Genomic DNA, 17875 nt, shown 5'->3' with positions numbered 1-17875 from the left:
GCCCCCCAAGCTCCCTCAGCCCCTCCTGGTGCTCCAGACCCTGCCCCACATCCCTTCCCTTCTCCGGGCAAGCTGCGTGGGCTCAGCTCACATAGACACGGACAAGGCAGCCAAAACCAAGAGGTGCAAAACAGACCCAAAATCCACAGGTAATGAATTGAGTAAAATCCATCTCTGTCCCCTTTCTACTTGCTGGCAGCCAAGAGGAAACACAAAAGCACAGACACATTATTATGGAAAGCAAGTCAACTTCTTGTGCGGGGATAAGGATAACAAATGTTTTGCTGCTCTGTTTCAAACGTTTCAGATCTTAAACTGAATCCAGGAAAGAATATTACCAGTTAAGCCATTATAGCAAATGAAATGAAAATTGAAAATCAAGTCTACCCGACATTAAATTTAAATAAATATATCTCAATTCCAGGATCGTAATACATAGTTCTTATGACAAAAAAACTTCTGGAGAAGAGAAAAACACCCTTGGTAACTCTGAATATTAAGCTATGGTACCACAGGCATCTCGCAGTTTATCTAAATAAAGTGTCTCCTGCAAAGAGCCCTGGTTCCTCCAGTGCAGGCTGCAGCGTGATTAACAGAGGTCCATTAGAGAGGCAATCCATAACCTGGCTCCTGTGAGGAGTCCCTGCCACATCCGTCTGAGTTTCCATGGCAACCAGGCAGGAAAATATAAAGCAAATTACAGTTAAATGAAAATTATTCTCCATGACAATATATGTTAATGCGGGAACATTTGCAAGGCCATTCCAGATAAAATGTTTACATTCACACATGTGTCTAGAAAAATAAATAAAAGGCAGCTGGAGCAGCTAATGGATCACCCAAAGGGAAGGATCAGAGTCTTTTTCTGCCCCCCTAAGTTTTAGTCTGTTCATAAGAATGTAATTCTTCAAGCTGAGAGAATGGGAAATGACCCACCTTACCCAAGGTATTTGCCCACTTCCAAGCAGAAACATACTTTAAAGAACAGGTTTTCAGAAGATCTAAAATACACATTTCTGAATGTTATAAACCTTTATTTTTCCTGGCTGCAAACAAAGATCACATTTATGCCTCCCCATCCCAGCAGAAAATGGTTGAAACGAGAGGTTAAGTTTATATTTAGAGAGATCTGACTGAAACTGGAATAGTGACTTATTTTAATCAGCTATAACTCACTGAGAACTGGAAGGTGTTTTATACCACAGAATTTGGGGTGGTTCTCCACAGCTGGGAGAATTTTATACCCCACCAGGGCTTAAAGACAGCACAGGCCACTGAAATACTTTTAGAAAAGCCCACAACTGAGGCTGTAAAAGCTGATCATACTCTCCCACCATCACCACTTAGCCTAAATAGTCCTTTTTTAGGGAATGTATCTCAGTTTAGGGAATACATCTTCTGGAGCATGAGGGAAGTTAATTGGAATGAAGCTCGTCAAGATGCAGCCACTTCGTTATTTTTTTAACTCCCTTGGCTTGTACCCCAAAGAAAAGCCCAGAGAAAGGAAGGAGGTTATAAACTGACTCACAGTCTCTGCCACGTTTTCAGAAGGGTCTAAAATACTGCCCTGGAAAACAGCCCCCCCTCAGCCGCCTTCTACGGCCGCCCTGCCAAGTTCCTTTCCCATGGAAATGCTCTGCCTGTTCTGCGAGTAACACAGGTGCAGGTTTCTTAGGAAGCCCCAGAAAGAGCACAAGGCACTTTTTGAAGGCGTTTGGGAGAGCTGGGAGCACAGAGCAGGGCATTCACTGCGCTGGCACATCTGAGCTCGCTCCGTGCACGCTCCCACTGACCTCTGCATCTGCCTCCTGCCTCTGCCTACGGAACAATGCTTGGATCATGAGGATCGTAACTTTTTATGACAGTGGGAAAACTGCAATCTTCTCCACGAGTTCACTCCACCCTGCACATAAAACTGCTCATAGGTTCAACCATAAAGCAAACTCCCTCCTTTGAAGTTCCACTCGGAGCCCTGCGCACGTTGTAAAGCCGAGCTGGAAGAACGCAGCGCATTAAGGTTTTACATAACCACCCTCGTGGAAAGCATCGCTCCCAAATCAGCCACAGCCACTGCTGACAAAAGCAAGTCAGGTCAGAGAGTATCTGGGTAACAAAACTCCTCACAGGTGAGCTCAGGTTACCCACAAACACCAAAGTCACACACCACCCAATGTATTCCAGCCCCACTCCAGTTTCCCCGAGGATCAGCTTCCTGCCGAGCCTCGGTGCTCCCATCATCACTTCAGCTCCACGGCCCCCTCCACCTTTCCCTCCTTAGGATATGCAGGCAGAGGGGGGTTGGAAGCTCTGGAGATCATCCAGTGCCACCCCCTGCCAAGGCACAGTCACCTGGAGCAGGTGACACAGGAACACATCCATGGCTTTGGAATGGTTCCAGAGGGGGACACCCCACACCCTCCCTAGGTGGGAGCTCTGCCACCCTCCATGGAAAGTTCTTCCTCGTGTTGAGGTGGAACTTCTTGTGCTTTAGTTTATGTATCTCCATGCAATGCTCAGAATGTGACTATAAACAGCCTAAAAAACAAAACCTAACCCCTGCCAATGGAACCCCAGCAGCAGTTGCTAGGATCCTCTGCAAACCTCACTAATTGCTGGGATTGGGTTTCCAGGGAAGCTCCTTGCTGCAGCAGTGGAGAGGCTGAATGCTGTTTTCACAAAAGAACTTGTAAAACCCCAGGCTGCATGTCTGCAACAGCCAGGATTTATATTCCAAGCACAAATCAGATTATGCTGCACACACCGTGCTCCCAGGGCTCCGAGCAGGTGGATCCCACCAGGATGAGCAGCCTTCCTGGACGCCCAGGCTCCAGGACCAGGTTCCCTGCTCTCCCTGATGGGCTCCACATCCTTTTGAGAACACCTGACTGTATCAGATGCCTGTTAGAATAGTCATTTTCTCTGTAAACACAAGCAAATGCATGCTAACATGGAGTGAGATTCCAGGGAAAACCAGGCAGCCTGCAGCTTTCCTGCAGGGAAAAGGGCAGAGATTCAGGGACACCAGGCTGCTGGGCAGCACTCCCACTACCAGTAACCTCATGGGAGAGAGCCCCACTCACAAATACAGGATAAATCCACAAAAGAGAGACTCCAAGAGCAGATCCAAGCAAGGACAGCAAGGCAGATGCGGGAGAGGGAAGGAGCTGCTCCCTGTGAGCACAGGGCACAGCACCCCAAACATCCCTGCCAGCATTCCCCACGCCCCAGGAGCCTTCACCTCAACACATCCACAAAGCTTCACTCCTCTCCCAAGCACTTCCCCCCCACCATGCAAAAACAAGGTCCAGCTCTCCCGAGGGAGAGGAAGACGCAGGAACAACTCAGAGAGAAGGAGAAAGGCAGGAACAGACGGGAGGGGACCTCAAAAGGCAGACAGGCTAAAATTAGAGACAAGAATCTTGGATGGAGAGGACCAAGGCAAGAGTAGAACCTCCATCAGATGGGGCTCCTGGGAAAGGGGAGGGAGGGATGGACAGGAGGGAGACAAAACTTTCCTGGTGGGTGAAGCAGGGGAAGCTCACAGACAGAACACACTGCAGGAGGAAATTAAATGCAGCATTTTAAGACTACAGCCTCCAGCGCCCCAGCCAAGGAGCTCTACTCAGCACACCGGGAAAGAGCCATGAATCTGACTTCTTGTCTGATCCCTTCCCCCCTGGAATAACTCCGAGGAACTTGTCTCTCACCACAGAACCAGTTTAACACCCCAGTGCCAGTGCTGATCACAGGGGAAGAGAACTGAATTCACTGTGGAGCAGCTGAGTAACACAGGGCACCTCTGATCTCCTGGGAGAGCTAGAAACCTTCCAGGCTGCTGGGAAAATGAGGAACAGAGAGCCCAGAGCCAGGAGAGCTACCACGCAGGACCCCAGCATGTGCCAGGACAGGCCACGGCGAGGAGGGAAACCAGAGCAGCCACCAGCCAGCCTAATTCCCAAACCCAGCAAATTCCCCATACGTGGGGACAAGAAACCACACGAATAAAAAAGATCAACATTCAAGGAGAACAGGTTTTCATCTTCAAACCCGTGCACTCGACCCTTGGGCTGCTGAGAAAGGTGAAGTTTCACACACTAAATCCCTGAACTTGCTCCTTACAGCCCAGCTTGGATAACTGGATCTGCCTGTGCCGAGCTGCAAGATGAAACCACGGAGACAGCTCGGGGTGGGCAGCGGCCAAGCGCCGTAACTGGAGCGCCCGGTGGTATTTAACCCCCCAGAGCACAGGCAGGAGCAGGATGTTTGTGTCCCCCCCACATACACCCCTTCCCCGCATTACCTACATCTCTTCCCAGCATCGCCACGGCTAATCTCATCCATCCAAAGATATATGGATATATTTATAGACAGGCTTACATCTCCAGCACATCCAAGGCCTGACGCAACCGCGGAGCGCCGGTCGGTGCTGTTACCACAACGCTGACATTTCACAATCTGCCACAGCCATCCTCCTGCAGAACGTGGAAAACACCAGCCCCGGAGTGTAAAGTCTATCCCAAAGTGCTTTCCATGGGATACAGTCACTGCCACAGTCAGCAGGATCTCAGCCCCGCCACCTCCTCCCTGGAGCAGCTATCAGGAGACCATTCCCAAAGGGGAACTTCTTGGAACTTTATCTTGGCTCCTCCTGGACCTAACCAGCCTGCAGAAACCCAGCCACTTACCAGTCATTTGGAGCTCCTGGTACAACTTGTTTACACAGCACAGGTCACAGGATCGGCTGGAAGGTGTAAGCAGGATATAGTTTTTATGGCTCTGAACTCCTGCCCAGATAAGCCGATAAGGCCCTGGCTGGGGGCGGGGAGCACTTTCATGTGTGCATGATTTGAAAGGAAGAGGCACCATGAACTGCAGCTAAGCAGTTGGTGCTTAATAATGAAGCTTCCATTCACCTCTAAAGCTATTTAATGCCTATTTTTTTTTTTTTTTTGGAGTTCCTAATTACACATCCTTTCATTTCACATCCCAATATTGAGGGCAGTGTCGTATTTCCAAGCCCAGCCTCTGGCTGCTGAGCCTTCAGGGACACACTGCCTTCGGATTGTGGTGAATTTTTTAGAGGGTAACATCTCCCTTCATGACACTCTGATTCTTCCCCATGCCTGTGACACAGTTTTAGCAGCTTTATGCTGTTCTAAAGGTAAATTATTCTAGACCTTTTCTATCCTGCAAAGCTGTCAGTCTCTTGAAAATAATTACAGAGCCAGCTCCCTCCAGCCTTTGCTTCCCAAGCCTGGAACCAGCCCATCGTGACAGCCCATGGACCCAAAGCCCATCACCCAAACAAGGATCACCTTAACATTCCTCTCACAGCAAATCCAACACAGCACAAGAGGAAAGGACGTGCCTTCTCCCTGGAAAAACACCCATCCCCTCACACACAGCTGCTTTTACACATACTACAAAGTTTTCTACCCTTTCCATTCTCCAAGTCCGGAAATTTCATTACATGGCACTTCAGCCACATACAAACCCAGCACCAGCACAGACACACTTGCACTAACAGCAAAATAAATATTTCAGTGTTTCCACAAGATATCCAGTGTTGCAACCCTTGGTTTCCGAATGCAAACGCAACATACAATCAATACCCTGCTCCTGCCACTGCAGTAATTCACAGCAGAAGGTTTATTTTAAAAACACTCATCGGATAAGTTTGGTTTTCTTCAAGACAGGGGAAGAAAGGCTGCCTCCAGATTTGGAGAGGATAAATAATTCAATGCCTGAATGCCAAGGGCAGTGTGCACACATCCATATGGCAGGGACAATGCAGACAGTAATATATGCTGCACATCACCACCCTGACAGTGCCTTCAACCCTGACCTAGAAAAAAACATCACTTTCTTCTGACTCCAGCAGCCAATTCCCTCCCCGGCGCTGCCACCCGCCCGCCGTGGGGTTACCGTGAGGAAGTGTCTCCCAATCCCTCGGCCTTCCCAGGCTGCAAATCCAGCCTCTGCTCACAACAGCCACACGGCAACGAGCCGCGCGCCTTACCCGCGCGGAGACCGGGGATTCAGCTGCGCTCTTTGGGAGCTCACGCTTTGCCAGCCAGCGCTGAGGGGCAGGAAAAGCCAGGATGGTTTCTCAGACGTGAGGTCTGGCCAGACGCCGGCAGGGCCCCACGGGAGGAGGAGCAGAGGGAGCGGGGAGGCTGCTCCCGCCAGAGCCGGCACCCACCAGGGCTGCTGAGCACGGGGCTCTCGTGGGAGCTCCAGGGACAGGGGACCCCATGGATCACCTTGGATAGACACATGACCACAGAGATCCCACTGGGTGTACACACAACCATGTTGGATGAACACGGGACCAAACAGACCTTGTCGGACAAAGGACCACAAAGACGCCACTGGACAGACACAGAACCAAATCCATCACGTTGGATGGACACAGGACCACAAAGGTCCCACTGGATGGGGACAAGACCACGTAGGTCACGTAGGATGGACACAAGATCATTTAAATCATGTTGGATGGGCACAGGACCGTGTAGATCCCGTTGGATGGACACAGAAGACCACCTCTTCCCCCAGGGAAGAGGGAAAGGGCTGCTCACCAGAGAAACCATCCCTCCTATCCTCCACAGCCCTCACGGACATCAAGCCCACAGCCACACTTCAATTCACACTCCCAGAATTAACCATCACACATCACCCTGCCCCACTGTCCTACTTTGATGATTTGATAATTTCACTATATCCTACAACTTAAAACATTAGAACCAAGACAAAGAATTCTGGAGCCCAAAATACCTGATATAATTAACTGCACCTTCTAACATGATTATTTCCTTTCCTGACCCCAATTATTCCTTCAGTTTATTAGAGAGAACCCAAATACAGAGCAACATTAACACCCCAAAGAGTCACATAAATAGAAAAAGAGTCTGAGGGCACCATTACAAACAGACTTAATGGAACTCCAAGATTGGAAATGGATCTTGAAAGCTGTCAGATCAAAGCAAGATCTTTCTCGTGTAAGGACTGCATTACCCTCAGAGCCACAGAGCTAATACCATCTATAAAAATATTTTGCTCAAATAAGTGAAGAACACCAGCGTTTCATCTGTCAAAAGGTGCGAGGCTTTTATGGGATTAGCCATTCCACATGCAGCATAAAAATTAGAGCAGATTTTTAAAAGCCCCCAGCTCAGCTGACAGAGACTCCACAGCCCGACGTGCACCCTCTTTCTTCACATGCGCTCCACGCCGAGCAGATTTTTCACTGTTATTAGCATTTAAGCTTCTTTTTACTTTTTTTTTCCCCATACTCTCGTAGAAGATTACAAATTGGCATCACCCATAAGCAGCCTCAGCTGAAGCACTGCCACCCAGACTCAGAGAAATTAAGATTTTTAAATACCCAACAGTCGCCTGAGAAAAACACACCAGAAAACACCAGTTCTCACAGAGGAAAGCTTAAAAAGTGGAGTAGAATGTGCTCAAAACCAGCCTCCAGACCACGGGCGCTGACAGCTTCCCACCCCCCTTCCCAGCAGGATTCCAAAGGCAGCGTTTTGCCCAGATTTTAAGGCTGCACAAACCTGCTTAGGACGCTTGTGATTTCAAATAATTGCCTACACAAGCTTTCCCTTAACATTGATGGGAGTATTTTTTATGGCCGTGCATCGGTGGCACACAAATTACGTAACACTTGGCTGAGAACCTTCCGAAAAAGCAGCTCTGTGCCGCTAATCCCTCACGCAGGAAGGAGGAAAATATTTAAAAGCTGCATACAAATCATTCCTGTGAGTGTCGTGCAGACTGGTTTAAATTAGATGGGGTAAAAATATATGTGAGCTGATCACGAAACACTGGAATCTTTGCTATGGAGACACCGGTTCCTCTCTGCAGCCTTTTACAACCGAAATACAGGGAATTCTCCCCGGCGATGGAGGGAGCACACAAGCACCTTTACTAGCGCTCATCAAGGAAACACGAGGAGAATAACAACCCCCATGTAAATATTTTCCAGTATTATTTGCTTTGCTGTACTGAAAAGCAGCAGTACCTGCCACTACTTGCTCTGGGTCTACCACCATTAAATCTTAATACCCAGGAGGAATTTCAATCCATAAGGCAACTGCTGAGCCTGAAATTCAGGTACAGGGCAGGAAGAGGGGCAGACCTCCTCAGAAAGCCGTCACTCCATAATTTTACAAAATGTAATTAACCAGCTCCAGCCCTGTGCCTTTCCTTCCCTCGGAGAAGGATTTCTTCACCGAGTAATTAGCCTGTCCCAGTTAAGACTCAAGTCACCACACAACATATTTTCCCCAAAACAAAGCCACATGCACTATTTTAAAAAAATCTTGCCATTTCCTCACAGCCACTTAAATCTCTTCCCAGCTTTTGGCTTAGTCACTGCCTGGATCTAAAACTCACTGAAACCAAGCGACCACTGTGGGAGCCACTAAAACCCTGGGTTTATTCCCACACTGGAGACACTTCATCATTCCAGAGCACTGCCTCCTTTTAATGTACAGAAAAGCTGGAGGTAAGGAGGAAAAAAAAAACCTCTTAGTACTTCAAACACATGTCCAAAAGCCACAACATAAAGACAAAGAGGACAGATTAAACGCTGTAAAGACACACTCGTCAGGAACCTTCCTTTGAAGTATCTGCAGGAAACACTGTCATCACACAGCCATGTTACAATTACACAGTTAAAATAATCAGCACCAGTTGTAAGCAGCCCATCTGGTTCCCTGGAAAGGGAACACTGCTGGTACAGTATTGATTAACACGACGAGTCTCACTGACCCCAGAGAAATGCATTTGTCTGCTCTGCTGAGCAGCGGAAGAACGCGGCACGACGCCACGCTACGCTCCGCTTTGTTCACAAGCGTTTGGGGGGACCGAGTCCACTAAAACACGAGTGGAAAATAAAATAATCTTATCAGGTTGCCTACCACACACGAAGGAAGAAATTAAGCCGAAGGGGTTTTTGCTCTGGGGCTTTTTCTAAAGATGTCCTCCCCCATCCAAACCCAACCCTCAAACTGGACAATCTGCAGGTTTAAGTCTGAGAAAATGCTGTTGCAACATCATAAAAACAAAAAGCTGCCAATGGGAAAAAAAAAACAATCAGCTCACTCTGAGCCCTGCTTTTTTATGAAATGGAGACACAGACAAGAGACGAGAGTTCATTCCTAAAAGCAGAAGCAGAACTGAACAGCAAAACCAAGTGTGGAACACGAAACGCAACATCTCCAGCTTCCAGCCAGCGCCGACATGGCCGGGGCTCCTCCGTCACTATTTACAACAGGAATGAGGCAAAAAAGCCTCGGGAACCGAGGGCTCGCCGTGCTCCAAGCCCAGCGTGTTGTTCGCCGCGAGTTTGGCAAAGCAAGCCCTCGCACTGAGTCAGACAGCCCGGGGTGCCACAAGCCCCGGCCGGCCCGGACGGGCTCCCGGCACAGCCCCACGATGTGCCCCGGCAGGTCGGATCCCTCCCGCAGCACCGGCGAGTTCTCCTGCGTGGAAAGCGCTGAGCTCCACAAACCCCCCCGAGGCAGGAACCGAGGCCTGGAGCGGCTGACACGGAGCCCCAGAGCCCTCGGAGCCAGGCCCGGCCGTGCCCAGCGCTTCCCACCCAGAGAAAACGGGTCACGGAGCTCTGCAAGCGAACGCCGTGCCCAGAGCTTCCCCGCCGAGGGGCAGGGCTCGCTCCACATCCCCTTCCAAACCCCTCCACAGCCATCTCGGACTGCTCCAACCTGCAATCTGCCAGGAAATCCAGCCTGTGGAAACGCCAACTTTTCCCGTTTTAAGCTAATCAAGTTAAATACTGAGCTCCTGGTAGGGCACGCACAAAGAATGTATCGATGCCGTTGGGAAACATGTGAGAGTTAATCTCCTTTTCCCTGTCCATGACTCCGTGGAGTGGTTTTCCTCCACAGAAAAAGGAAATAATTGGAGTCATTATATAAAAATGTTCCATTTTATGAACAAAACAAAGAAAGGAGAAACTCCAAGTTCCTTAAATTTATATATATTTCAGGAAAGCACACAACCACTGCAAGGCAGTACAGATGTTTCCACCTAAAGATCTTTGCCTACAGAGAGGGTAAAAATGGTGCGTATACCCCATTTCAGAAGCCATCTCAGCAGGGAATTTTGCTTCAAGAGCTGCCTGGAATTCACTCTCTGCCTATAGAGCCATGTCCCCAGTGGTGAGAGAGCACTTTGTGTACAAAACCAGGAGGGGGGAGGAACCCTTTCCTGCAACTGGATATCAAAACAGATCCCCAAGCCCGGAGCAGAAGCCAAGCCGTAAACACACGGCCCCTGTGCCTCAATGAAGAGCCCGTTCTGAGCCGCACACCCCGGACAGCTGCTCCCTCTGGGAAAGGGCAGAGGGCACCGAGGGCTCGGCTCATCCCGGCTCCCTCCGAGGTCATTTGCCTTTCTAAACATGAATCCATCCTCGGCCTGGGGGAGGCTCGTCCTGGGCTGCAGCTGTTTGGGCTTGGGAGGCTTTTTCTTTCCCCCCCCCCCTCCCCTTCCTTTCTGCTAAGGGGCAAAGGTGTCGAGCAGCCCCTCCCCGGCACACAAAGGCTCCTCGGAGGACAGAAACACGGAGCGATTTAAAGATTAAACTGGGAAATAAATAAAAGCCGCTGGGCTGGGGCCGGCTGGGCTCGGTGCGGCCCCGGCCCTGCGCACACACACGCAGGGCTAACGCCTACCCGGGGATGATGAAATGGGAAACGGAAATTACCATTTCAGACAACTTTTGGTATTGTTCCTCCCAGCGCAGAGCTCACCCCAAAACGCAATTCCCCCCCACTTCCCCGCACCCCTGCGAAAAAAACATCCCCACCCCAAAAATCGGGGTCTGGAGAGCGGAAGGGGGGGAACCCGGGCTGCGGGCTCGACACGGAGCTCCGAGTTCCTCCCACGGCTCCCCACGAGCCTGCGCACCCCAAAACACCGAGCAGCCCCGGGCTCTCTCTCTGCGGCCCTCCAAACCACCACCCCCAAGCCATCCTCCCTCTCTCGGCAGCCCCTTCCCACCCCCTGCCCCCTCCGGGTGCCCCCCGGCAGCCCCCAAACAGCCCCAAGCCTCCTTCGCCGCCCCCCCAAAAACCCAACATCCTCTTCCCACCCGCGCTGCGGCGCTTTCGCCCCTCCAGCCGACCCCGCACCGCTCCCACCCCGCACCGGGTCCCCCCTCCTGCCGCTACTGGTGGCCCCCTCGACCCCCTCACCCCATCCCGGTGCCCCCCTTCGACCTCGGCCCCCCAGCTCCGGGTGCCTCTCCCGGTGTCCCCCCAGCCCGCGCAGCCCCTCTCCGGGACCCCCTTTGCTCTCAGTCCCGTGTCTCCAGCGCCCCGGTGCCCCCCCCGCACCACCCGCCCGTCGCCCCCCGGCGCTTACCGGCGCTCGGCGCTCAGCGGGCCAAGGGCAGCCCCGCGGCGGAGCGAGGCCTGCGGCTCGGCCGGCCCCGCCGCATAGAGGGGGGGCTGCGGGGGGGTTTCGGGGCGGTTTTGGGGGGTCCGGGGGTCCCGGGGTCCGGCCCTAGCGCGGGGGGCGCGCGCCGTGGCGGCCCCGGGCCGCGCGCCCCATCCCCCGCGCGCCGCTGAGACGGCGCCGCTCATTGGCCCGATGAGACGGAGCCGCTCATTGGCGGACGCGGCGGCCCCGGGGGGGGGGGGGGGGGGGGAACACCCCCCCCCCCCCCGCGGCACGCGGGGGAGGACGGGAGCGCGGTGGCGCGCGACGTGTCCCGGTGGTCCCACCGCCCATTGGCTGCGCGCGCCAGGCGGCACTTCCGGGGCGGGGCCAGCAGGGGCCGGGAGGGGCCGCGAGCTGCACCGGAACCGGCAACGAGACCGGCACCGGAACCGGCACCGGAACCGGCCCCGCAGGGACGTGCGGGCCGTGCCGGCCATGCCGTGCCGAGCTCCGGGACCGGAACTAGGATCGGGACCGCGATAGGCCCCCCCCCAAGGACGTGCGGGCTGAGCTAAGCCTCGGTACCGGGTCCGCCGCGCTGCCTTGGCTTTGCGGGATCACCGGAACGAGCACTCCCCGGTTGGCGGTGCTCACGGGGCGGTGCTCCGGTGTTGGGGGTGCTGGGGAAGCTCTGCCTTCATCACCCTCATTAAGCTCCCGGGGCCGGGTGTGCCCTGGCGCTCCGAAGCGGCGGCGGTGGAAGTCGCTGCCCAGCAGGACAGTGAGGGGTGACACAGGTGCCCTGGACGGGGCAGTGGGTGCTCCACCAGCCCAGGGGGATCCCCCTGGAGAGCACGGGACAGGGACAGGGACAGGGACAGGGACATGCTGGGATGGCCGCTCGCTCCTGACCAGGCCAGGTTTTGGGCCTGTTTTCTCAGATCCTTTTAAGTGCCGATCACACAACACGAAAATGCTTTTGTTCAGTTTTTATGTGCAGGGTGCCTCCTCAAAAAGCGTTTTAAACATCTTCTAAACAGGTCATTCCTCCTGGATCACGTCACTCATTCCTTCATTCTCCTGAAATGTTCAAGGAGTGAGTGGACTGGATGTGGCACTGCTCCGGTCTTGTTGACGAGGTGGGGATTGATTACAGCCTGGGATCCACTGGTCACAGATGGAGATTGGGAAGGAATTGTTCCCAGTGAGGGTGGGCAGGCCCTGGCACAGGGTGCCCAGAGCAGCTGTGGCTGCCCCTGGATCCCTGGAAGTGCCCAAGGCCAGGCTGCATGGGGCTGGGAGCACCCTGTAATAATGGAAGGTGTCCCTGCCCATGGCAGGGGTGAGAATGGATGAACTTTGAGGTTCATCCACCCAAACCATTCCACTGTTTTGTGTGTCTGTATTTTGTACCACACATCTACTGCCCCAGCCCCTCTGTGTCACCAAGGCAGCCAAATTCCAGGGAGGAATCCTGTCCATGGAGCAGGTCCCAGCTCGGTGCCCTGGGGCCCTGGTGTGGGTGGCAGAGCTTCATCACCACGTGTTGTTTTGGTTGCAGGGGATGGGGAAGCCTGGAGGCAGCAGCTCTGCCTATGACCTCATCTGGAAAACTCCTGGTTTTTAACCCCCCTCTGCCAGGAGCAGGGCTCTAACTGGGATTTCTCTTTTGACATGTGCAGGGCCACCCAGGGTCACTCACTTGGCAGCCTGAGGGACAGTTCTCGTGTGCTGGGGGTGCCACAGCACCCCAGGAAGAGGAATCCCAGTGCTGGGCTCAGCAGGAAGGAGTGGCTCAGGAGCACGTGTCCGGCTCTGGTGTTAAATAACAGCAGGAGGAAGGTTTATTCTGAGACTGTTAAGCTGGTCCTGTGCTCTACTTAGGTTTAGTCTTTTTATCTCTACCCATCTTCTTCCTCTGTAAGACCTACTAAACCAGTGAAAAGAAAGGGGGTTGGGTTTTTTTTTGCTTCCTTTCCATTAAGCTTCTTGTCACAGCTCCCTGCAAACGCTGCAGGTGAGTGTTGGCCTCTGAGCAGAGGAGAGAGGAAATAGGTGTTTTCATTTCCTAAATATAGTTGTTTGTAACTGCTTCCTTGACAACCTTGAATGTCATCCAGGTCAGAGATTCAATGCTGGGGAGGAAGTTAAACCCTTTCTGTGTCACCCTGACCTTTTTCTATTTGAACACAACAGCCTGGTTCAGGGAGGAACTTTCAAGTACTTAAAGAAGGGAAGCTGACAGCAGGAATGAGAGGATTATTTTCTTGGGGGCTGTTCTGCTGTTGTCTGGGTGAGACTTGTGTGATGGGGATGTTTAACCTGCCTTGCTTTGTTACCCTGGCCTGGCTTTTGCTCTTTAATTGCAATACTTAAGCCAAAAAAAAAAAATTACAGTCAATTGTTGAGCACCTTTATCCTTCGATAAAGGTTGTAAGCTCCTAAATCCTAAAATAAAACAAATACCCTGGTGCTGAGGAGGAAAGAGAACATTGTGTGAGGGCAGGGAAATTAGGCCGCTTGGGGAATGTGCTTTCAGGCCTATTTCTGTCTGTCCCAGCGAGCTAAAAGGACACTGACTTTGGGGACAGAGCTCCTGACCCTCCACTCCCTGCTCTGGCACTGCTTCCTGGCTCACTCTGGAGATGGCACCTGTGTCAGCAACCTGTGGGTGACCAAACTCACCTCAATCCTTCAGCAGCTGTCCTGTGAGGGAAGGAACCATCATGCCAACCCTAAAGACAAAATTTCCTGGGCTGTGCTACTGTGGGTGCAGCTCCCTGCTGATTCAGCCCCTCGCAGGATGGACGGATGGGAATCTATTTTTAATAGATGAAATAATTTATGGCTGGTACAGGGTAAACCCTGAGTGACCAGTCAGGTGCCAACATCGCATAGGCCAAGAGAGTAATAATTTAGAAGTACTTTGATTAGAAAAAACCTTTACTTTAGGCTTGCCTCATGTTTTAATTAATGTCATCTATTAACATTTTGAAGAGAAATGGGTTTGGCAAACCAAGCAGCCATTTGGGAAGACAGTGAGAAGTACAGCTGCTGTACTGCAGCAGGAATCTCCCTAGCTCTGTACAGACTCAGTATTACTAAATAAAGCTACTTTCAAGCCATCCTTGTATTTCTTTGCTGTTGCTGTTGTTGTTAAGGACACTCCAACTTGAGCTGTTCCACCTGTGATACCATAAAGAAATAAAAGTGTGGGTTTTCACCTGCTTTACAGTGTGGTGGCTGGTTATAGCTCTACAGGATGTAATTAAGGCTAAATTCATGGAACAGCTCTCATATTCAAACCTGCATTGTCTTGAAGATCTAACTCCTTGGCACAGCTTGTTTGCCTCCAAGTCTTTGTTTCGAAGGTTTAACTCCTTGGTGCAGCCCACTGTGCACCCAGCTGAGTCCCAGTGAAACACCAGGACTGGGATCAGGACAGGCACAGCCCACGGCCCAGGAGCTGATGTAGCTCCTGTGCCCCCACAGCAGCAGCATTTTTGGATCCTTCAACGCTGGGAGCTGCTGTTGAGGTGGTTGAAGGCTCCCTGCAGGATTTACTTACACCTGTGTGAAGAGTGGTCCGTGGAGCTTTGTGCCTGGTGCATCCGCAGAGGATGGATTCCGGGGGAAGTGCTCTCCTGCTGCTGGGTAAACACCTCGTATTGATGTTCCAGGTGTGAACTCATGACAGCCAGGCTCTAATTACTGTTTTTATCATTCCTAATGACAGGCTTTAGATTTCCAGGCTGCTTATGGATTTCAGGGGTGTGGAGTGACAGTTGCTCACTCGGAGCTTAGTGACCTCCTCTGGTCTGTGGGGAGGTGACTTCAGCCACCTCCCGCACGCAGATGGATTCCCAGGCCTCTCCAAGCTCCACTCACTCCAGCAGCTCTCTGGGGAGTGCACTCCCGCAGAGTAATCTGCTCTGAGTCACAAACAGCCATTTCCCTCCCCCTGCTCTGCCCCTTATCCTGTCACTCTCTGAGTGTTGCTCCCTCTTCCCTGTGTTAGCTTTTCCAGAGGTTTCTAAGCCCTGGCTGGCAGACGGAGCGGTGGCTGCTGTGGGGTGGCCGAGTCCCCATGATCCCCTGCCTCCAGCCATCTGTCACCTGCCTGTCTTACGCTCTCAGGGCTTTAGAGGTGACCCAAAGATAGATTTGTGCCCCAGTGCTGTGTCCCAGGCTGGCCCGGGGGCTGGGGAGGCTTTGTGCCCCAGGGAGGAGCAGTGTCGGTGCCACGCTATCCTCTGCCATGGAACTGGAACTCACTGTGATGCCAAGCTGATCCTGGAGAGTGAATAGGTGTGATGGGTTTGGACTGGCTCACGGAAAAAGGCTGAGCAGCTCTTTCCTGGTGAGGAGTTTTACTGTGCTTGAGAGAAAACCATGTGGTCTTTTAAGCACATCCTTTGCTGCTAACCCTAAGGTTTTCCTGTGTTCTTGGCCGTGCTGTGCTGAAGGGGAGCATCTATCCCTTGACCTTGATTTGTCACCTGCAAAGTAATCAAAAAAATCCCATTTGCTGCATGACAGAGATGCACAGCGCTGAGGGATGCAGGAAACTCTGGACCCTCGGAGCTGGGTGCTTTTCTGGAGCAAAGTCCTGCCTTAGCTGCTGGGAGCAGTTTTCATCCCGTAAAAAGTCTGAATTTACCTTCCAGCAGCTTCAGCTCTGCATTTAATCCTTTGATTCATTAATGAGAAGTCTGTGGATGGCACAGTGGCCACCTGATTCCAGATATCCATCTACCCCTCTAGCAAAGTGCTGTGTGGAAATGAGTCAGGGATAAGCTGGGGGGGATGAGGAACTTCCTGAGCCTCAGAGGGCAGGACTGTCTTACAGGGAGCATGGAAACAGGAGAGGTGAATTCTCAGACAGAGCAGAGCTGTGTTTCCCATGGAAACTGACTTCTCTTGGCCTGAAAAGAGCAAGATGTGGCTGCCAATGCTGCTTCCTGCTCCTAACCTGCTCAGGAGATAAACGAGGGATTTCAGCCTCCAATCCAGCACCTTTCCCCAGTAGTAAACAGACGTGGCATTACTGAGTGATGTCATGGCTGGAGCACATCCCAGCAAGGCCAAGCCTGGATCAGGTTATATCTGTCCTCTCAGAATATTGGCTTACTCCCAAAGGAGCATATTGCCAGTCCAAGGGCAGTGACTGAAGCCACCTTCCCCAAGGTCACCTCGGGCATGCACAGAGGGGACAGCCTGAGCTGCCCATGCAGGGCAGAACCTCCTGACTCTCCTTTCTGGCATCACTTTGTATTGGCACCAGTGAGGCAAAGTCCCCCAGTGCTCCTTCATGGAGTCATGGAATGTTTGGGTGGAAAAGGACCTTAAAGGCCATCTTGTTCCACCTCCTGCCATAGGCAGGAACACCTACCACTACCCCAGGTTGCTCCAAGCCCTGTCCAACCTGGCCTTGGACAATTCCAGGGATGGGGCAGCCACAGCTGCTCTGTCCAGCCTTCCTGGTGCTCTGTCATCTGGCTGCCTTTGAAGCACAGTGTGAAAAGAGGGATAGAAATTGTGTCAGCTCCAGCTCTGTGATATGTCTGTAAATAACCAGTACTCCCAGTTCAGCACAGCTTGCTCACATCCAGGCCTGGATCTTCCAGCTGGGAGTCAGTACAGCCTCCCTGGGCTGCCACATCCCCTCCTTCTGAACAGCCCTTACAAATTAATTGGAACCAATTTGTGCCTGTAAATTGAACTGTTTGATCCCATCAATGACACAAAGAGATTTCCAGGAGTGAGGGGGCATTAAGGTGCCAGGGATGGGGCAGCCACAGCTTCACTCAGCAACCTGTGCCAGGGCCTCCCCACTCTCAAAGTAAATATAAATTTCTATGTATTTGTTCACTCCCTTTCCCTCAGAACATAGTTCAGTCCCTCACTCCCATCGCAGACACAAAGGCTGTTTTCTACCAGAGCCCACTCCTACCTCAGGCTGTCAGAAGGGGAACCCTCCTCAGCAAGAGCCGCACAGGGAGGGAGCTGGTCTCTTTCCTCTCTGCCGAATCTAACACTGCAGAGGTTGTTCCTTCTTTTCCCAGGCATTACAATTACATGGGATTAGGAAGGATAAAATCCCAGAGCCGGGCTGGTTGTGTGCTCACACCACCGGACTCCAGTATCGGGCCCCCTCCGTGGCGGCAGCAGCCTCTCTACTATCCTTGCAGGGACACTCTCGCCCCTCCCAGACATTTGCTCTTCTGCCTAAATAATTTGGGACCAGGCCAAGGCCGGGCTGGGCCCCGGCCTGGCTGGAGACCCCGGAGAAGGCCGGGCTGGTGGGGAAGCGGCGGGCCCTAGGCTGGGGCTGGCCTGCAGCGCGGAGCCCGCCCGAAGAGCGGCGGGAGGGGCCGCACCGGGGGCTCCGCGGCCGGGCCTCGCCCGGGGCGTCAGGCCGTGCCGGAGCCCCGTTACCGCGGCAACGGCGCGA

At 52.5% G+C, this 17875-nt stretch overlaps 1 protein-coding gene across 2 annotated transcripts in view; it reads right to left on the bottom strand.

Moving 5' to 3' along the window:
* ANKRD11 (ankyrin repeat domain 11) overlaps positions 1-11543 on the bottom strand; it is a 128568-nt gene extending 117025 nt beyond the window's left edge. The window contains exon 1 of one of the 2 annotated variants that reach the window (XM_005531886.3): positions 11404-11543. The gene's annotated coding sequence lies outside the window, so the exon portion shown is untranslated. Of the gene's footprint in view, positions 1-10109; positions 10369-11403 lie in introns of those variants that run through there. The other variant, XM_088062111.1, reaches the window with a different exon arrangement.
* Positions 11544-17875: the final 6332 nt, after the last annotated feature.

Source organism: Pseudopodoces humilis, chromosome 14 (genome assembly GCF_049639895.1).
Source record: "Pseudopodoces humilis isolate 2021_Gansu_Grassland_sample_001 chromosome 14, ASM4963989v1, whole genome shotgun sequence".
Taxonomy (NCBI): domain Eukaryota; kingdom Metazoa; phylum Chordata; class Aves; order Passeriformes; family Paridae; genus Pseudopodoces; species Pseudopodoces humilis.
Note: the sequence above shows the minus strand (reverse complement) of the source record. Positions and strands in the feature narration are given on the sequence as shown.